The sequence below is a fragment of the Eleutherodactylus coqui genome, chromosome 3 (genome assembly GCF_035609145.1).
Source record: "Eleutherodactylus coqui strain aEleCoq1 chromosome 3, aEleCoq1.hap1, whole genome shotgun sequence".
NCBI lineage: Eukaryota > Metazoa > Chordata > Amphibia > Anura > Eleutherodactylidae > Eleutherodactylus > Eleutherodactylus coqui.
Genome location: NC_089839.1, coordinates 150,817,653 through 150,839,987, shown reverse-complemented (window position 1 = coordinate 150,839,987; position 22,335 = coordinate 150,817,653). Strand labels below are relative to the sequence as shown.

General features: G+C 49.0%; 1 pseudogene; it reads left to right on the top strand.

Moving 5' to 3' along the window:
* The first annotated feature begins 254 nt into the window (after positions 1-254).
* The window catches only part of LOC136620184 (protein polybromo-1-like), an 86,027-nt pseudogene continuing 63,946 nt past the window's right edge, over positions 255-22,335 (top strand).

The following is a 22,335-nucleotide window of genomic DNA, read 5'->3' as shown; positions in this document are numbered from 1 at the left end:
GTCTGGCATTTTGCGGGTGCTCGCATGTGCAGAATCCGGGTAAGGTCCGTGGAGGAGGATCGCGTCGGGGTTCAAATACAAAGGTCTCCAGTAAAAAGTTTCATCTCCTCTCACCGGGAGATGAAACTTCAACATTTTTTTACTTTTACCAGATTGCCATTATCCATTGGATAACGGCGATCACGTGACCAGGAACGGCATACTGCGCCCCCCCCCCTGTGAAATCTGCAGGCTCTCAGCTATCTTTGGTAGCCATGAGCAGGGAGATTTTGAATTTCCTGGGCAATTTGCTGACGGGCAATGCACAGAAGCCAGGGTAAGGTCCGCGGATAAAGATCCCATTGTGGGACAAATCCGGGGGCCTTAGTTATGTAATTTCTTCCCCCCTCACTGATATGAACTTCAACTTTTTATTTTACCTTTTTTAATTTTGCATGATCACTGTTTTCCAATGGATAACAGTGATCATGTGACCGGTAACCACATACAGCGGTCCCCAGTCACATCTCCCTGCACTCGGCTATCTTTGACAGCCGGGTGCAGGCAGATTTTAAATTTGCAGCGCTCTCTGGCCTTCTGCGCATGCACTCCACATCGGCTCATACGCAAAAGCCCTCGGCAGATCCTGATCGCCACGGGACATTACGGAGGATGGGGGTGAGTATTTCCAGCTGCCCCCATGGATCCGATCCATGAGGAAGCTGAAACTTTAACTTTTTTAAACTTTTGTTTTACTTTTCTGTGATCGCCGGTATCCATTGGATACCGGTGATCACGGGCCCGGTGACGGGTCACCGCCGTCCCTGTTGATATCTCCTGCCTCTCGGCTACCTTCAGGAGCCAGAAGCTAGGAGATTTCAAATCTCCCGGGCGATCTAGGCTTCTGCGCGTGACGTCATATGTCTGGCGCATGTGCAGAAAACCGGTGTCAGGTCCTCTAGGACTAGATCACCACGGAACATCGCAGAGGACAGGGGTAAGTACTCTCAGCTGCCCCCATGGATCTGATCTTTAACTTTATTTAACTTTTTATTTACTTTTATGCGATCGGCACTTATCGTTCGTCATTTAATTTCTGCCCACATAAAAACTAAACGACGATTGTACTGTGTAAACAGGCAGTCATTTATCTGTGAACGACTGCCTGTTTACTGTGAATGGAGACGGGCAGGCAGGAATGATCCCCGGCCTGCTCCACCGGCATGCACTAAGCAATCACTTGACATCATCCAATGACAGTCATCCCATGTAAAAGGGTCTCAAGTCATATACACTGTATGTAGTCAGGTGTGCAAAATGGTTACTTTGTTTCATGTTCCATTAATACGAGTTAACTATTTGTCTTCCTTTGCAGAAATTCTTCCACCTGGTGTTTGCAATCTGCTAAATCCAGCAGCCATATGCTCCAACAATGAGATCTGTCTGGGAGACATCGAGATCTACGGATTTGATTATGATTATACTCTAGCTCAGTATTCCGATATGTTACACAAGAAGATATTCATCACCGCCAGGGACATCCTTATGCAACAATACAAGGTGACGTGTGTAGGATGAGCTGTATACATAGGAGTGGGTCTGTTTGCCCACAGTTAGGCCAATTTCACTTGGGCGGATTCCAACCGCGGAATCCGTACGGAGGATCCGCGGCCAAACGTGGGCATTGAAAAGCACGTTAATCACTTTTTTGCTCACTCTTGGATACTAATTGCGTATTCGGCAAACGCAGGAAGAATCGCAGCATGCTCTATTTTGTCGTGGTTTCCGCATGAATGGCCTGCATTGACCTTAATGGAGGCCATTCCTGTGAATCCGCGACAAAATAGCCCATATGCAATTAACATTTATTGCGTAGGAGCCCCGTGTCCGGGGTCATATGCAGTACAGAAAATTCAGGTACTCTGAGTCGCCGGCCAGAGTCACAGATGGTGCAGGCCTCCCACTTATGGAATCCTTCCTGCCCGTGTGAAGCTGGCCTCACTAAATAGGGGAAGCCAGTCATACACGCATACAAGATACGGGCTTATTTAGACGACTGTATATCGGCTCGGTTTTCACGCCGAGCCGATATACGGTGTCCTTGTCTGTAGGGGGGGAAGGATGGAAGAGCCAGGAGCAGGAACTGAGCTCCCGCCCCTCGTTGCTATTTGCAATGGGAGGGACGGGGTGGGGGCGCAGTTAAGCAGCGGTACTTAGCTCTGCCCCGTCCTACCCCCTCCTATTGCAAACGCTGGAGTGGAGGAGAGAGGCAGAGAGATGGTGAGGAGGAGGAAAGGGGAGAACTGCTTAGATGGAAGCGCATATCGTTCGGCCGATATACGCTCATGTAAATAAGCCCTAACTTTTATTATGGAGATTGGGGAAAAATAAATAAATTCTACTATTTGGATTTCATTTTTATAGCGTTCAGTATAAAAACATATAATGTGATAACATTTTTCTTCTCCGGGTCAGCATGATTCCAGGGATAAACGGGTTATTCAGACGTCTGTATATCGGCCGAGTTTTCTCGTCCAGCTGATATACGGTGTCCGTTTCTGCAGGGGGAGGAGGTGGGCTGGGCCAGGAGCAGTTCACTGAGCTCCCACCCTCTCTCCGCCCCTCGCCACTATTTGCAATAGGAGGGGACGGGGCAGAACTTAGCTCCACCCACCCCACACCTCCCATTGCAAACAGTGGCGAGGGGCAGAGAGGGGGCGAGAGCTCAGTGCACTGCTCCCGGCCTGGCACGCCTCCTACCCCTGCAGAAAGGGACACCGTATATCGTTCTGGGCATGAAAACCTGGCCAATATATGGATGTCTGAATAAGCCCACAAAGTGTATACAGTTTTTTATGTTCTACTAATTTTGTAAACAAAAAACACTTTTTAAAAAAAAAATAGATAATTGTTTTCGTGTTGCCCTCTCCAAGAGTTATAACATTTTTATTTTCCCATCGACGGAGCTCTATGAGGACTTGTGGTTTTTTGCAGAATGAACTCTAGTCTTCATTTATCCAATTTTTGGGAACACCGAACATTTTGATTGTTCGATTGCTTTTACTCCATTTTTTTCTAAAGGGAAGATTAACAAAATCTGCAATTCTGGTATGTTTTTATTTTTAACAGCGTTTACCGTGCAGTGTAAATGATATGTTACATTAAGCCTACAGGCCAGTATGATTATGTCAATACCAAATTTATATAGGTTGGATTTTGTTTTTTTCACGCTTTTTTTTTTTAATGTATTTTTTGTTTATCGCTGCATTCAAAGACCCCTAACTTTTTATTTGTGAACAGTGCTGTAAAATGTTTTTTTTTGTGGTACGATATGTATTTTTAATGAGACCATTTGTTGATCCATGCAACATTTTGACAGCTTTCTATTTTGTTTTTTGAAAAGCAAGATAGACAAAATTAGCTATTTTCGTCATGTTTAAGATAGACAAAATTAGCTATTTTTGCCATGTTTTTTGTATTTTTTTAATGATGTGCACTGTGGAGATTTAATAATATCCTAACGTTTTTCTCTGGGTTCTTCTGAACGTAGTGATACCACATATGTAATTTTTATTTTTTACATAGTAAATGGAGAAAGGTGCGTTTTTTACGTATTTATTTTAATTTTTTACTTTTTATTTTTGTCCCACTGGGGGAACTTGATTATCAGCATCTTTTATCATTCATCTAATCTTCTATATATTTGTCAATGTCTGTTTGTCTGTTTGTTGGAGCATCACGCACAAACTGTCCGACCGATTGACATGACATTTTGCACATAGTATAATTTCGACCCACAGAAGGTTATAGGCTAAAAAAAATTCTGAAATTTAGTTGTCTCAGCAACCTTATTTGCATATTTTGTCCTTTCCTTGACTTTTAATGCAGCAACGCCCAAATTTGCTTTCACCAATGGATGCTACATACTCAATTTAGTATTCCTGGTTGTTTCCAACAAGTAATTCCCACTAGAAGAGTCAGACTAAGCGTTGACAATTGATATTTCAGAAAATGATATGTCCCCAGACAGGAATGCATAGAGCAACCAAGAATTGAAAATTGTTGCCCATAGCAACCAATCACAGCGCAGCTTTCATTTTGGGTACGATAATATATAGCAATTAGAGATGAGCGAATGTACTCGGTAAGGGCGATTTCGCAATCGAGCACCGCGATTTTCGAGTACTTCACTACTCGGGCGAAAAGTACTCGGGTGCGCTGGGGGGCGGGGAGAGGCGTGACGGCACGGGGGGTAGCAGCGGGAAACAGGGGGGTGCCCTCTCTCTCTCCCTCTCCCCCCCACTCCCTGCTGCAACCCCCCGCTCCGCCACGGCGACCCCCGAATTTTTTCGCCCGAGTACGGAAGTACTCGAAAATCGCGGTACTCGGGCGAAAAAGGGGCGTGGCCGAGCACGTTCGCTCATCTCTAATAGCAATCAATGACGGCGCAGCTTTCATTTTACCTCAACAGAATAACAAATAAAAGCTGAGCTACGATTGGTTGCACAATTTTACTTAAAACGGACCAGAACTGCGGATTTGTATATGACACCAACAAACAGATTTTGTGTTTTAGCTATAAGTAGCTTTCATTTTACCTCAGCACTGACATATAAAAGCTGTTGCCTACAACAACCAATCACAGAGCAGCTTTCATTTTACCTCAGCACTGACGTATAAAAGCTTTGCCTACAACAACCAATCACAGCACAGCTTTCATGTTACCTCAGCAGTATAATATATGTCTAATACATTCACATAACATTAATCAGCATCATGTACTTCCACGTATTTATGCGTACGTTATATATAAAGCGCACAGTCTGTGTGTTTGTTTGTATTGTATACAAATCCACAGTTCTGGTCCGATTTGAGTGAAAGTTTGCATGAGCGTTCTTCAGTACCCGGCGACGAATACTGGCGGAATTAACAATCCAAAACTCACTGACTTCCCCTGTAATTTTTATTGCCAACAGCAACCAATCACAGCTCAGCATTTGTTTTTTATACCTCTGAGGTAAAATAAAAGTTGTGCTGTGATTGGTTGCTGTGGGCAACAGCTTTTTATTTTGGACAACTTCCATAACAGTGCGCTGTGGCCCACTTTATATATTTCAGGACTGCTAGTCATAAAATTGGCGTGCAGCGCAGGGTATATCTTCTAGTACACTATTATACTTCAGTATACCAGTGTATTAGAATGGCTATCAAGATCATCCCTCCCTCTGTCTGCCTTTTGCATACCGCAGTCGCACTGACCGCCACGTGTTAAGGGTTAAATAGTGGGAATCGAAGGTTTCTTTGGTTCACGCTATAAGGGCTAGTACCCAGATGTCATGTGAGAGCCATGCACCCGCCTCTCTTGGTACAGGAAACCCTTTTGACGGCGCTGCAAATTAAAGCCCCTTAATGGCTGCCATCAAAAAAAGGAAGGGCGGTCGTTACCTGGTTAAGGTCCCATGAATACAATGGGTGATGCGTTCTCAGGAATGCGAAAAAATAGGACATGCAATGATTTCAAAAGAATGCAGTTCATATTCGCACAAGTTTTACGCTCGTGTGCATGTAGCCGGACTGCGAAGTTTTGATGGGCTCATGCTTTTTGAATAACAGACAGTGTGAACAAGCTGAGCTACAGTGCAGTTAGGTTCACATGACCAACGGCAGAAGTCCGCAATACACATTTTGCAGGTACATGGGGTCACAGGTGTATTTTGCTGCGAGTTCCCACATGCGGAATCCAGCTCTCCTGTGTGCAGCCAGACATATCCTGGTAAAATAAAGCCCAAAGGATAGGCAATAACTGATGTTCAGGGGTCCAACAGCTCAGACCCCCACCGATCCCATCAATGGGAGTCCCAAGTACCTGCTGGAGATAGCCAAGCGCTTGGCTATCTCTAGCAGTCCCGTGAAATGAATAGAGTGGTGGCACGGATACACCGTCACTGCTGCATTCATTTGGGGGTACATGGACCCCAGTCTTGCGATCAGTGGTCGAACCCTTACTTCTCATATAGGTATTCTCTGGATAAGAAGTAACTTCTTTTTACTAAAACACCCCTTTAAAAAGTGTTTTACCATAAAAAGCATTGAAATCGTATCCATAGGATGGGGGACAAATGTCTGATCGCTTTTGGACTGACTGCTGGAACCTTCATTGATCCCGAAACAGGCACAGCCTAAGGAAAGCGGTATGCATGCCCGAATGCCACTCCACTGGCTTCTGTGGAATGTATGGAGTTTACCATGTGCTTTGATCTCCACCTGTCCCATCGAACTGTCTGGAGTGGTGGTTGAGTCTCTGGATCAAGGAAGTCCCAGTGGTCGGCCCCAACAATCAGACATCTAACCCCTAGACTACACCCGCTGGGATTGTTTCCATCACTGCATTGCCTTTGAGCAGCTGCAGGGGTTATAAATGACTTCCATGGTGATTCCAGTGTTAACGAGTTCAAGTCCGCTGTATTTTTTCCTGTTGGTAACCAGACCGGGTTCTCGTTTTGTGTTCTTTAGTATAAGTACGTTTGAAAGGTATAATAAATGTTCTTCTTTTGTTCGATTAAATAATTTTTGTCTTTTTTCATGATGCCTGAAGATTTATTTGTGCCATTTTACATTTGCATTTTTATAAAATTTTTGGGATATCCCTGGAAAAATGTCAAGAAAATTGGAAATAAGTGTTGGTTTTCACTTTAATTATCTTTTTTTAACACTGGCTGACAGTCGGGTAAACACCTGCACAAGTGCTGATGTCACGTCTCACGTCGTTAGCGCTCGTACAGAGTGTTTACACTGACAGACGTCACCGCTGGATCGCGGGCTTCTCGCTCCGTGCTTCACCCCCTATGTGGAGCGTTTACACGGAACGACAAGCCTGCAACTCGGCAATGTATTTTATGTGACTAAAAGTCAGCGAAAACTAATAGTAAACAATGTTTTTGCACAAGTTCATTTGAATGAATTGTGAACGATAATTGCCCCATGTAAATGGCCCATGACCTGTCGCCCTTACCGTTGCAGCTATTTTAGTATAAGGAATATATAGTTTTCAGGGCCCTTAGGGCAGAGGTAGAAGTTATTGTATAGCCTAGTGGTGGCTTTTAGGCTGCCTGTCCACGGGCGTTGCGGTATCCTGCAGCGGTTCTCCGCCATGTGAGACGCCGCCCGGGAGCTGTAGCCGGCAGACGGGTCTCTGCTGTCAGCCTATCTGACAGGCTGACCGCGGAGAATCGCAGCAAATTGCAGCATGCTGTGATTTGCCGGCCGAGAGCAGAGAACCCCAATGATTCTCTGCTCGTGGACAGGGGGAAGCGCTCTGCATAGCAACGCAATATTGCTTAGGGGAACGCAATGAAAACCCGCCCGTGGACAGGCTGCCTTAGTTATATATTTGAGGGCATTTCACTATTTTATTTATGGCTGATTTGTCCTGTGTCTTGGGCTGACATATTAGCCTCAGCGTCTCTAGCAGTTTCCTAGTCTGTAAACATAGTACTCCCACTTGCGTATATTTATTGCATATTTATTGCAGCATGTATTATTTTACTGCTTATTACGCCCTATTGTTCTCTATGGGTGAATTTCGAACGCAGTGCATGCACCATTACATTGAGAAGGAAGTTAAAAAACTAGGTCAGACACTGCAGGAGCGTCTAGGGACCACCATCCCATCTAACCGGTGGTCTGTGGAGATTGGGGGCCCTTACATAGAAGCCATGACTACTTCCGATACGAGCAGACTCCATGCTCTATGCCAGACTTCCTCTAATTTGGGACACCAATAGCTCCAATTACCTGGAGAGGAACGCCAAAGCCAGGGCATGGGATGAGTCTGCCTCCCAGATGTACAGAGAGCAGGGGATCATTGCCTGCTTGCCTTCGTTTTGCGCGTGTAAAATACGTTGTGCATACACGTGCAAAATGCTCGCATACACGATAATACACAGGAATACGCAATTCCATACGCAGGTGGAAAGCTGTGATTTTAATGCACTGTATTACAATATGGTCATGTGATCCCGGTCTGACAGTTTTGCAGTAATTCAGTACAGAACATGGGTAATTTTTTTTTTTTTTATTCGTTTTATTTTTTGATAATCAATTTACGAAATACAAAACAGAAATAAAGAGAGATTCGTTAGATTCATAGCAATGTATATATGATCGTAGTTATAATTAGATTAACACAAATTTTTTGTTGCTGTATTTCTTGAGTTACTAGTTAAACATTTACAACAATAAACTTTTGAACTTTTAAAACCAATGCTGTTCTTCCTTGTTCTTGATCTTGGTAGGAGAAAGTTACAAGTTTTCAAGCGCTTGTCAGTGGGGGGGGGGGGGGGGGGGGGGGGGGGGAGGGGGAGTGCCAGAGGGTGGGGAGGGGAGGGAGGGGGGTGTTGTAGATTGGGCTTGAGGTTCATTCCATGAGCAGAGTAGAGTGGGAGTCCATCCAAGTCCCCCATATTTTTTGGAATTTGGTCGGGCAGCCTCTGTTTTGGTATATAATTTTTTCATATGAGGCTACAGTGTTTACAATTTGGATCCAGTGTGGGATTGAAGGGGGTTCAGTCGCCATCCATTTTATGGCTATCGCTTTACGGGCCAAAAATAGCGTCTTTTCAAGGAAGACGCGAATGTAATATGGCCACACCTCCTCCTCCAGCAGGCCAAACAGCGCTACCTTAGGGTCTAGGTCGATGGATAGTGGGGGTCGTAAGAGTAAGTTTATAAGGTCCATCACTTTTGACCAGAACTCGTTGACAAGAGGGCATTCCCAAATTAAGTGCCAGAAGTCCGCTTTCGGTTGGCGGCATCTCTGGCAGAAGTCTGAGGAGGTATTACGCATTTTATGTAGACGGTTGGGAGTAAGGTAGGCTTGATGTATGATGTATAGTTGAATTAATTTATTGTTTACGGCCGGTGAGACTGACAGGTGGGATTCAGAGACGTCTTGCCACTCCTCAGGTGTGAGGGATGGGATGGCAAGTTTCCATTTGTCATATGTAGGGGGTGGATTGAGATCTATTTTAGCTGAAAGGAGGTGTGTGTATAGGGCCGATATTAGGCCTTTGGATCCTTGGGATTTGAGGACGCCTATTGTGGGAAATTTAGATATACGGGTTGAGGCGGGTGGAAATTGAGAGTTCAGTGCGTGTCTTAATTGGAAGAATCTGAATAGTTGAAGGTGTGGGGCCTGCAGCCTATTGCGCAATTGCGTAAATGTGGGGAGTGTTTCGTCTGTGTATATATCTCTTAGTGTGCGTACCCCCTGGGCGGTCCAGTACTGTGGGTCTGGAACTGACTGTAGTGCGGTGAGACCGGGGTTGTTCCAAAGGGGGAGTTCTGGCACCACATCCCGGTATCTCTGCAATGTCTTTACCTCCTTCCACACGCTAAGAGCTAATTTGTGGAGCGGAATTAGGTCGGTAGATTTGGTGCTTTCCGGGAATTCTAAAAAGCTCAAAAGGCTATTTCCTGTTACTTGTTTTGCAAGTTGTTTATCTGCTATAGGCAATTCTTTGTCTAAGACCCAGGCTCGGATATTTCTCAGTTGCCCTGCCAGGTAGTAGAGCCAGAGGTCCGGGAGGGCCATTCCGGCTTGTTCTTTGGGTCTTTGTAGAATTGATAAGCTCAATTTGGAACGGGAGGAGTTCCATATAAATGTTATGATTAGAGAGTTTAAAGACTTAAAGATGTGTTTAGGGACGCTCACTGGCATGTGTTGTAGTATATACAGGCATTTGGGTTGGATGGCCATTTTAATGAGGTTTATGCGCCCAGCCACGGAGAGTGGTAGCTTGGCCCATCGCCTCAGTTTATGTTTTATGCTCCCTAATAATGGGTTTATATTATCTGCTATTGCGTTGTTGTGGTCGTATGACATAACTATCCCCAGGTATTTGAATGCTGAAACTGGTTTTAGTCCATATCTTGTGACACAGGGGTCGTTTTTTGGGTCAGTTTCTGTATAAAGGATTGTTGATTTGGACCAGTTGACATATAACCCGGAGAAGTGGGAAAATCTATCTATGTGTGTCATAGCTTGGGAAAAGGAGTTTAGTGGGTTCGATAGGAATAGAATTGTGTCATCTGCGTATAGTCCCAGTTTGCTTTCGAGGTCTGCCCCTTTAATACCGGTTACGTTGGGGGCGCTTCTCAGCCGGATTGCCAGTGCCTCAATGGCTATAGCAAATAAGGCCGGGGATAAAGGGCATCCCTGTTGGGTGCCTCTTGCCAGTTGAAATTCCGTTGATGGGATGCCATTTACAATTACATTTGCACTCGGGGATTTGTATATAATTTTGAGCCATTGTAAAAATTTAGGTCCGAACCCAAAACGGACCAGACAGGCTTCCAGAAAGGCCCACTCCAAGGAATCAAAGGCTTTTGCCATGTCGAGTGAAACCAGAGCCCATGGCATATTATATTGTTTACCTAGTTGGATGGCTGTTTGGACTCTGCGTATATTTATGGTCGTGGATTTCCCTGGCATGAAGCCCGTCTGGTCAGGGTGTATAATGGACAAAATCACTTGGTTCAGTCTGGTGGCCAGGATTTTAGTTAGGATCTTGTAGTCTGCGTTTACCAGTGATATTGACCGATAAGAGCCGCAATCTGTAGGGTCCTTCCCAGGTTTCAGAATCACTACTATGGAGGCTTTATAGAATGAAGGTGGGAGTGTTTTGTCTATTTGGGCCTGGCTTAGCGTCTCAAGGAGTTGTGGGGCTAGTTGTTCACAGTATTTACGGTATGTCTCTATTGGGAGACCGTCGGGGCCTGGTGATTTATTGAGTGCCATGTCTTGGATTGTCAGTTGGATCTCCTCCAGAGTGATGGGACCCTCCAGGAGGTCGACCTGTCGGTTAGCTCTATTCCGCGCTGATTCTTAATCTTAAGGATCGTATTAGCATGGTTTTCATGGTTAATAAGATTGGCGAGTAAATGACTGGATTGGTTTCCTAATTCAAAGTAGTGCTGCTTAGTGAAGAATAATTTGCGTTTGGCTTTGGCGTGTATTTGGTGTCTATGGAGACGGGATAGACTGAGCCAGGCTATTTTATTGGCGTCTGTGGGGGCAGATATATACGTTTTCTCGGCTTCTAGGGTCTGGTTTTCTGTCTCTTTGTCGGCCTGGGATGTTGTTTTTTTGATGTGTGAAATGGCAGATTTAAGGAACCCTCTGATATAAGCTTTAAGAGTGTCCCACTTCAAGGCGGGATGGGTGTTGTCATTGTGGGCATCTAGGAATAGGGAGATGTGAAAGGGCGTTTGATCGTCTGATCCAATGAGCTTGAGCCAGAATGGGTGAAGTTTCCAAGTGGGCCTTATATTATGTTGAGGAAATTTTAGGGTTAATAGTATAGGGCTGTGGTCAGATATGCCTCTCGGGCAATGTGTTATGTTCGAGAGATATATTGCCAGTTCTGTGGAGCTGAAAATGTAATCAATTCTCGTCAGCGCATTATGACCCGGTGAATAACAGGTATATTCCCGCATTTCGGGGTGGTGAAGTCGCCAGAGATCGACCCATCCAATGCTTTCAATTAGCTGTCTCAAAGGGGAGTTTAAGGTGGGAGTGGCGTTAAGGGGTGCATGGAATTTGTCTTTAGTGGGGTCCATTACCATATTAAAGTCGCCTAAGCAGATCACTCCTGCCAATGGGTACTGGTGTGCAAATGTTATGGCAGTCTGCAGAAGATGAAGATTGTTGTGAGGTGGATTGTAGATGGATAGGATGACATAGGGTTTAGAGTCTATTTCTCCGTATATAAATATAAATCTTCCTTCGGAGTCCCTACGGGTAGTGATAGGGTTCCAGCGCAGTGACTTGTGAATAAGCACGGAGACACCTCTGGAGGAGGAGGTGTGAAAGGAGTGGGCAGACCACTGGATCCATGGCTTTGAAAGGGTATCAGCCTTGTCCCTAATGAGATGGGTCTCTTGCAGACTAATAATGTGTGGATTTATTTGTTTGATATATGAGAATACTGTCCTTCGCTTGAGTGTTGTACCGAGTCCCCGAACATTCCAGCTAAGACATTTTAGGGACATTACTACCTGTGTGGATATAGGATTTGGCTATTGTGTTCGTGTCCATGGGGTGAGGTGGGGGGGTTGAGGGGGAGGGTGTTGATGGGTGTGAGGGGAGAGGTTGTGTCAGCGCAGGCTTGTAAAGAACATTAATGGAGAACAGATTACAAACATTTAAACCATTAGTCTCTGACATTACTTAAATTACGGCGTAGATGTCAAAGAACAGCAAAATAGAAAAAAAATGGAAGGAGAGAAGGGAAGAAAAAAAGACAGGAAAAGAAAAAAGAAGCAATTTAGCTACAATCTAGCTAGAAGTAGCAGATGTTATATTGTTGGGGGGGTCTCTTGATGGCCTTTAGAAGTTTGAGGTCAACTGTCGGGTTCCAGTAATGATTTAAAGGTGCCGCGGCCGTACTGCACACCGCCCATGGATCATGGGGGTACTGAGAATTTAGGTCATAACAAAGCTCAAAGTTCTGCTACAGCTGTGGTGGGGTCAGTCGTCCTTTGGTGTTACGGGATGCATGTCCAGCCACTCCAGGGCCTCAGTGGGAGATTGGAGGAAGATCGCTTTTCCTTGGGCCACTATTCGTAGGCGAGCTGGGTATGCCATTGAGTAGAGAATGTTTCTTTCTTTAAATTTCCGTTTCACTTCTGTAAAGGTGGCTCTTTGCTTTTGTAGTTCAGCAGAGAAATCGGGGAATATGGAGATTGTTGCATTGTTGTGTTTTAATGGGCCTTTTAGTCTGGCTTGGCGTAATGCGGCGTCCCGGTCCCTGCTATTTAGGATCCTTACTAGGAATGGGCGCGGGGGGGCTCCTGGTTGTGGCGGTTTTGCAGGAACTCGATGGGCTCTCTCCACTGTAAAGTGGATAGAGAAAGCGTCCTCCCCCAATAACGATTTCAGCCAAGTCTCAGCGGATGTTTCCGGGTGGGAGCCCTCTGATTTTTCGGGTAGGCCTATTATGCGTAGGTTATTACGGCGCGAGCGATTTTGTAAGTCGTCTGTTTTGGATTGGCAAAATTCTATTGCCCTTGTTGCTTTTTTAACCGCCGTAGTAAGTGGGCGCAAGGAGTCTTCTGCGTTGGAGACGCGGTCCTCCATTTCCCGCATTCTGTCACGCATATTATGCAAGTCTTGTCTCAACAAGGAGACGTCAGATTTTATCTCCTCTATTTTGTTGGTAAGAGAGGACTTGCAAGTGTTAATTGCATCTAGAAGTTGACGCAGGGTGGGTTCTGAGGTTTGCCCAGTTTCGTCTACCGGGTCTTTCATCTGAGCGGGTTGCGTTACTCGCGGGGAGTGATCAGAGGTTTCGATGCGGGAAAATTCTTTTAGCTTTTCCGCGGCGGTGCCGCTTTTAGCGCGTGTACTCATGATAGAATTCGTTAGTTTAGCGTAGCGAGTTATGGAGGTTAGCTCTGAGTAATAAGGAGTAAAGGTCCGTATATTGGTATTGTTACAATAACTGTTAAGAAGCGGGGGTCCGGCAGTCCGGACTATGGTTGCACCGGATTATCTTTGGCCTTGAACTGATCACGGTAGAGGGGACGAGAGGCCGCGCCAGTTAAACGCGGTGGTCCGTCGGCCGTAGGGCACAGCAGACCGCCCTTGCTGAATCAATTTAAGGTCGGGGGTAGGTCAGTACATACTGTGGGGCCCCTTATTTGTTAGTCCAGCTCAGTCCTTTTATAGATATACGTTGGGGTGGTCAGCCCCTCGGCTGTCCCAGGAGATAAACTGGCCTTGTTATCGGATATTTGGCTAAGGTTTGTGGTTGTGGGGGTCGGGTTTAAGGAGGACGCAGCGCCTCCAGAGATGTCGGGTGCCGCAGTCCGGTGGTGGTTGGGCGATCCGAAGGTGAGTAGCTGGAGTGCGGTCAGTGTGCTGTGGGGCGCTGGGCGTCACGGCCAGGTGGCGGCAGGAGGTTGCAGGACGGAGGGGCAGGGAGGCTGCGACCTCCGTCGAACCCTGCAGCAGCGGCACGGTCGCAGAGGTGATCTGTGTCTCCCCTCCGAGGAGTCAGATGTTCAGCGGCGGCGCGGCGGCCCCGAAGCAGCGGGGAGCTGCAGAGGTATTTCCTGTCTCCCTTCCGGGGAGCCAGGTGTTCGGCGGCGGCGGCGCGGCGGCCCCGAAGCGGCGGGCAGCCGCGGAGTTGTTCTCTATCTCCCTTCCTGGGAGGCAGGTGTTCGGCGGCGGTGCGGCGGCCCTGAAGCGGCAGGCAGCCACGGAGTTGTTCTCTATCTCCCTTCCTGGGAGGCAGGTGTTCGGCGGCGGCCCGCCACAGAGGTGTTCCCTGTCTCCCTTCTGGGGAGCCAGGTGTTCGGCGGCGGCGGCGGCTCCGAGAAGAGCCAGGGAGGACAGTCAGTCCCGCCGCGGGTTCAGCAGGGATCGGGTGCCTCTCGTCGGGGAGTGGGCAGCGATCTTCAGCCCGCAGGATCAGGTCCGGACCGATGCGAATGGCCGGAGGTCGCAGGTAAGCGGCGACAGGGCGGCCGGAGCCGGCAAATGGACCGCGGCTTCCACCCGGGTCCTGCGGCAGCAGTTCAGCTTTAAGGGTGGAGGAAGCGGGGTGTTTTCTCCCTTCAGGAGCGGTTCAGCGGCTTCAGTAGGGGGGGGGGGTCGCCCCCACCCGAGCTCCGGTCAGACGTGGGCCGCCGCGGCCCAGAGACAGTAGGGAAGGGGCCCAGTGAGAGTAAAGTGGCAGAGCCAGCCACGAGTCCCGGAGTGGTCCTTCGCCGGGTGGTTGTTGGGAGGGCACTGATCGCGAAAGTCCCAGGACGGCCAGCCGGCAAGATAAGTCAGTGAGCTAGGCAGTAAGCAAAGCGCGGGCAGGTGGCAGGGCGTTGGCGCCGTCCCCCTCCCGCTCCGGTCCACGGTCCTATTATGGATGTCAGGAGGTCGTAATCGCTCTCAACCGCGGTCCAGCTTGTTAATTAGGGGTTAGGAGCCCGTTGGAGTTCTTTTAAATGTTCGGTTTCTGGTAAGGCCAGGATTTTGTGCGGATTTTAGTATTCCCCCTGGGGAGCTCTCCTCACATGCGACTCTCCATGTCGGTCGCTGGCCACGCCCCCGAACATGGTTAATTTGGTACATTTTCTATTGATATGTTATAGTTTTGACTTGTGAGCTTGCGGAGCTCATTCGCATGTGTATGCCATTTTGTTCCATGAAAAACACACCATTTTCTGTGTATTTTTTTTGGTTTGTATTGACTGCGCAAAAACCCCCCACAAGGCCTAATCTATGTCGCTTTTTTAAAACTTTTTTTTTCACGCTGTCTCCTAGCAACGTGTAAAAAAAAAACAAAAAAAAACAAAACCCCGAAACACATATTTGTTTTTGTTTCCACCTCTCCCATAGACATTCATGGGCTATTTTGGTGTGTGAATGCGGACCAAGATAGGACATGCTGCAATGTTTTTTTTTTGTTTTTTTTTTACGCCTGAATACACCATTGCAATGGTGTTGTATAGTGTCTGTATTGGGTCCGTAATAATGCTTGCAGAAAATACATCATATGAATGAACCCCAAGAGCCATTGAAAGAGCCACTTCCGGCTGACACAGTATAGAGAGGAGAACAGGGGCGTGAGCTCCTGGGTCACACAAGGTGACAAACCCCTCTTGGTGGCCACGTTTGTTACCTACAAACATTTTAAGTAATGGATATAACGTATGCCAGCCGTACACATCATGTAGCTGTTGATGGCTCAAAGTATTAAATGGCTTCTGTCAGTAACTTTGCTGATGTAAAACTGCTGACCGTGTTATGTCGGGGCAGTAAAGCGGGGTGTAATGATACCTGTGAGCACTTCTATCAGTTACAATGCAGTTTTAATGGCCGGATCACTGCTCCACGAAGTGCTGTGAGGTGGGGCCTTCTCTCTAAAGTGCTCTCTGCTCTGTACGTTGAGCTGCTCCACAGCTCTGACTGCTGTAGCTTTCTCCTAGTTCTCCCTTTTTTAAGTGTATGTCTAGACAAAGTAGAATATTTCTCTTGTGCATTTTGCTGTACTGATTTACTGCAGGTTTTACACCTAGTACATTGAAGGTGTGAAAATCCACCGCCTGCTAATTTCTTGGAGCGTAAGTGTCCGCAACCAGTGGATGAGATTTGTAAATATTTCACTCACTTGCCTTGTACTGAATGCATTGTGGATTTGTGCCACATGTGAATTCAACCTACGTTTGTTAGAAGCCAACATGCCCAATTATTCTCCACCCCCCAACAGTATCTTCTGTGAAATGTTGAACTGCCTCCATACACATAGACTGTTGGCCGATCCTGCCAGAGGTGGCAGGTTCTTCTGACCTATAGAGGGATTGTCTATGAGATAAGAATGTCAGTCTGTAGAACCATAGTAAAAAGAAACTGTCACTACATGTTCTTCCCTTCACCCCTGTGTCTTTTTAAGGCCAGGCTCATATGGCCGTATACATAAAATACTGCTTGAGTCACGCAGCGTTTTAGCGCTGTGGAGCTGGCCTGCCGCCGCGTATGCCAGCGTTACTGTATTGCACATGACTGTGTATCTCACGCACGCTGTCATGCGCAATCTGACTTGTTTCCTTTCTTGTTTAAATTTTCTGCTCTGTTGCTTTGCAGTGGTGCATATCTGTATATATCACTCATACGCAATGTAATTGCGTATCGGTGGCGTTGATTTATGCGCCCATAGAGAACAATGGGCTCTCTCGTGTGTAATAAGTGACAAAATAGAACTTGCTGCATTCTTTGTTGTGCTCACGTTACGCAATTCTTACCCGCAGATGAGAGCGAGCCAACTTAAGGTAATGTATTTCATTGCCTGCGAATTGCCGCATATCACACGTGCGTACACCATAATACGCTCGAATGAGCACAGCCTTACACCTTTAACTGTGAAACTCAGTAATATTACATTATTCTCTCACTCCGTTGTATCTGAATGTTTCAGTTTTGTGCTAACAATCCCAGGACAAAGCGCTGTATATTTACTGTACTTGGACCTCGAGAGGTTAATCCTCATTCTTATTATTCTGGCCCTGTGCTGTCTGTAAGATCAGGTAATCGCACAAGTGATTTATGTATTCTCAAAAAGAAGCCAAAAACAGTTCTTGCCATCATGCAAAATGTAAAAATGTTTCTCTTAATTAGGTAGAAAAAGTGGAATATCTCCAAAGAAAACCAAGTATTTGAGCCCCATGCAACAGAAACTGAATGAAGTGTATGAAGCAGTAAAGAATTACACAGATAAACGTGGCAGACGTCTCAGCGCCATCTTCCTGCGTCTTCCCTCCCGCTCTGAGCTCCCAGACTACTATGTGACCATCAAGAAACCCATCGACATGGAAAAGATTAGGAGTCACATAATGGCCAACAAGTACCAGGATATCGATGCCATGTGTGAGGACTTTGTCATCATGTTTAATAACGCCTGCACTTACAATGAACCCGAATCCCTCATTTATAAGGATGCCTTGGTCCTTCATAAGGTGTTACTGGAGACCCGCAGAGATATCGAAGGAGATGAGGATTCTCATGTCCCTAATGTAACTTTGCTCATTCAGGAGTTAATACACAACCTGTTTGTGTCCATGATGAGCCATCAAGATGACGAAGGAAGATGTTATAGCGATTCTCTGGCTGAAATTCCTGCAGTTGACCCCAAGTTTCCAAAGAGACCTCCATTGACTTTTGAGATTATTCGAAAGAATGTGGAAAATAATCGTTACCGAAGACTTGACCTTTTCCAGGAGCACATGTTTGAGGTTCTGGAGAGAGCGCGCAGAATGAATCGGTAATGTTACCACAGTTCTTACTTAGGAGCATATTTCTTCCTTAGGCGAATACATATTTTAAGGTAGTAGCCTTACAAAAGCCGGTTGTCCAAATGCCTTTTCATTATCTGTTTAATGGTGCATTCAGACAACCATATATCGGCCGGGTTTTCACACTCAGCCGATATACGGCGTCTCTCTCTGCAGGGGGAGGAGGCTGGAAGAGCCGAGAGCAGTGCTCTGAGCTCCCGCCCCCTCTCTGCCTCCTCTCCGTCCCTCTGCACTATTTGCAATGAGAGAAGGCGAAACGGGGGCGGGGATAAGTTCTGTGAATTAGCCCCGCCCCCGTCACGCCTCTCCTCGCTCCTAGCTGCCAAAGGTAGTCAAGAGCTTTGAGCAGTGACAGTGGGCCCTGGTCACGTGATCCCCATTGTCCACTGGTATGAAACGTTAGCGATCTACCTTAGGCCAGTCGCAGAAAAACAATTCTCCATGCTTCCTTATTTTCATATTACCCAGAGACGCACCGAGGACCTTATAAGTCTCCTCACTCACCTTCTGTATTAGTGTATCTTGACGCCACCTGGAAGTCCTGGTGGAGTCAAGATTGACAGGGGGTGACGCGCCCTGTACCTTATTGGCTGCACAGCTCGTTAAGCGCCAGTTCCTGGCAGCCCACTAAAGTTTATCTTAAAAATGCAAACAGCAGCCAACGACACTTTACCTTTTAAATTCTGACAGCGGACTCTGCTGCAGCCACGCTGCCCCATGTGCAAGGGAAACGGAGAGCGGGGTATGCAGCAGGGATTTCACAGCAGCATGCGCCGCCCCCACCCCCCACCCCGTCACTTTAAACTAGCCCCGGACTGAACACCGGCGGGGCACAGCACCCCATGTCAGTTGTATGTCAGCTTGCCGTTGGGAGCAGCCGGCCGCTCCCTCCCTTGTCACTAACGTCTGCGCCCGGGAGCAGGGACACAACAGTGGCGAGAGCACACGCAGAGAGCCTGCGTACGGCCTCCCTGCATTGCCAGGATGTCGGAGCAGACTACGACGGCAGCAGACAGTGAGGGAGCGGAGGCCGTGGTGGGTTCCACAGAGGAAAGGCAACGGGAAGGCTCTGGGGAAGGCTGTAGAAGCACTGGGTCACAGTGAGGGGGACGGGGCTGTGGGTAGGACTACAGCGTGTGCATTGATTTTAGCCAACCCCCGCTGCTTTAGGGTGAGGATAGTTTGTCTTCTTAGGCTTATATTACTTGCTGAAAATGCTGCCATGTTACAGCTGTAAAATGGCAGCATTTACAGCTCATAATAGTGGAGAAGTACGCTTCATCCTTAACCTACAGGGACACCTAAAATCAATCTACACGCTGCTAGGACCTTTGTGCCTTGACCCTATCGGGAGCTGGGGGTGCGAGAGGGGCGTTCCTCCTGTCAAACCCCTAGCTTCCGGTGGCTTCAAAAAACACTAATACCTTCACCTTCTAGGTGTCTCCTTAAGGAGTGATATTACCCCTAACGACCCACATCATAGGCCTCTTACTAGTCAAGCATCCTACTGCACACTGATGAGGGGCAAAATCCCTGAAACAGCTGTCTGTGTATGGATTCTGACTTGGTTTACAATTCCCAATCATTTCTCTACAGACCTTTATGAAGAGTAGGGCATTGATTTGCAGGAATGCTGCCCATCCAATAGGTGGCGCTGCAGAGGTATTGTTCCATTTCCCTTATTTGCATATTGCTAGACAGTTTTGATATATGGAACTGATACTTGTGGTCTTCTGGCCTGCATACAGGTCTACAGAGACCCTCCAGAGTCTATCTCTGTCCATCATCTAATGTTTTTCCATGATTAGACGTGTTTGGCTTATACGCCAGGAAACGCCCCTGATGTATACATTTTACTTTTTAAGGGGGACCCAACTGAGGGTTTTTAAGCTTATGGCAAAGGCTGTGGTTGGATTGGTTACAATTTAACCCCAGTGGGTCCCTGAGCCCCCAAAATTTTCATTCGCATTATATTCTGATTCTGGACACTTCCTTTAAGGATACTTTTGCACGGGACGACTGTGAGGTACTTATCCCCTTTACCCAATAGGACGTACATGTATGCCCTTCAGGTGTGGGGTTTGTATGGATCAGGAGCCACCATGGCTACTTGTTGCACCCTGTGTGGAAGACTCCCTGTTGTGTCTTCTGTACTCAGTTGGACATTCTTGTCCAGTCTTCAGTCTTTTTCAGTTAGTCTGTTGTGTAGACATGAGGACACGGACAATATTAGCGCCCCCATCATAGACTGAACCCCCAAACACTTGTAACTGAGGGACAGGAGAAGCCTTTATGACATCACTATAGGTAGAGCTGTATGTTCTCAGCTCTCCATATGGAGCCCCCTATAGCTCCTGTCCCGCAGCAGCTGCCGCCGTGTCACTGGGAGAGGATTCACATTATTATATACTTCTAGAATAAGGGGCGGCAGCGATCACTCTCATCATGACCGCTGTGTAAGGAGAAATCTAGACAAAAGACAAACACCACCATGTCGATTTTATAGAATTTTTTATTAGAATAGAAATAAGCAACATTGTAATGAAATATTACTGGCCCTTTTAAATGATGCAAGGATCACAGTGACTCTCAGGTCGGCCCGGTGGAGACCACAGAACTTGCTGCGGTCCTTCTGAGCAGTCCACCATTGTCCTGAGATGAGAGCCGCCGGACCCAAAGATCCAGAGGAAGGCGAAAAAACCCCCCGGAGAGTTCTACCTCAGGAGGGCAAAAAAATTCCTTCCTGACCCCAGATGTGGCGATCGGTTATCACCCTGGATCCAATCTGTCCTGCTGCTTATTGCTGTATGTATGTGTATATATATGTAATTATAGGTGCAGGAAAGCTGCTACTATAAACAGATATATATCCTGCTTCTAAGAGCCTACAATCTAAAGTATTATAGAAACCCCTCCCCACCCCGCCAGCTGCCATTGGGGCGCCCAGGGCCCCTCACCACACCGCCAGCTGCCAATGGGGCGCCCAGGGCCCCTCACCACCCCGTCAGCTGCCATTGGGGCGCCCAGGGCCCCTCACCACCCCGCCAGCTGCCATTGGGGCGCCCAGGGCCCCTCACCACCCCGCCAGCTGCCTTTGGGGCGCCCAGGGCCCCTCACCACCCCGCCAGCTGCCTTTGGGGCGCCCAGGGCCCCTCACCACCCCGCCAGCTGCCTTTGGGGCGCCCAGGGCCCCTCACCACCCCGCCAGCTGCATTTGGGGCGCCCAGGGCCCCTCACCACCCGGCCAGCTGCCTTTGGGGCGCCCAAGGCCCCTCACCACCCCGCCAGCTGCCTTTGGGGCGCCCAGGGCCCCTCACCACCCCACCAGCTGCCTTTGGGGCGCCCAGGGCCCCTCACCACCCCGCCAGCTGCCTTTGGGGCGCCCAGGGCCCCTCACCTCCCCGCCAGCTGCCTTTGGGGCGCCCAGGGCCCCTCACCACCCCGCCAGCTGCCTTTGGGGCGCCCAGGGCCCCTCACCACCCCGCCAGCTGCCTTTGGGGCGCCCAGGGCCCCTCACCACCCCGCCAGCTGCCTTTGGGGCGCCCAGGGCCCCTCACCACCCCGCCAGCTGCCTTTGGGGCGCCCAGGGCCCCTCACCACCCCGCCAGCTGCCTTTGGGGCGCCCAGGGCCCCTCACCACCCCGCCAGCTGCCTTTGGGGCGCCCAGGGCCCCTCACCACCCCGCCAGCTGCCATTGGGGCGCCCAGGGCCCCTCACCACCCCGCCAGCTGCCTTTGGGGCGCCCAGGGCCCCTCACCACCCCGCCAGCTGCCTTCGGGGCGCCCAGGGCCCCTCACCACCCCGCCAGCTGCCTTTGGGGCGCCCAGGGCCCCTCACCACCCCCCCAGCTGCCTTTGGGGCGCCCAGGGCCCCTCACCACCCCGCCAGCTGCCTTCGGGGCGCCCAGGGCCCCTCACCACCCCGCCAGCTTCCTTTGGGGCGCCCAGGGCCCCTCACCACCCCGCCAGCTGCCTTTGGGGCGCCCAGGGCCCCTCACCACCCTGCCAGCTGGCTTTGGGGCGCCCAGGGCCCCTTAGGGCCCCTCACCACCCCGCCAGCTGCCTTTGGGGCGCCCAGGGCCCCTCACCACCCCGCCAGCTGCCTTTGGGGCGCCCAGGGCCCCTCACCACCCCGCCAGCTTCCTTTGGGGCGCCCAGGGCCCCTCACCACCCCGCCAGCTGCCTTTGGGGCGCCCAGGGCCCCTCACCACCCCGCCAGCTGCCTTTGGGGCGCCCAGGGCCCCTCACCACCCCGCCAGCTGCCTTTGGGGCGTTCAGGGCCCCTCACCACCCCGCCAGCTGCCATTGGGGCGCCCAGGGCCCCTTAGGGCCCCTCACCACCCCGCCAGCTGCCTTTGGGGCGCCCAGGGCCCCTCACCACCCCGCCAGCTGCCTTTGGGGCGCCCAGGGCCCCTCACCACCCCGCCAGCTGCCCTTGGGGCGCCCAGGGCCCCTCACCACCCGCCAGCTGCCTTTGGGGCGCCAAGGGCCTCTCACCACCCCGCCAGCT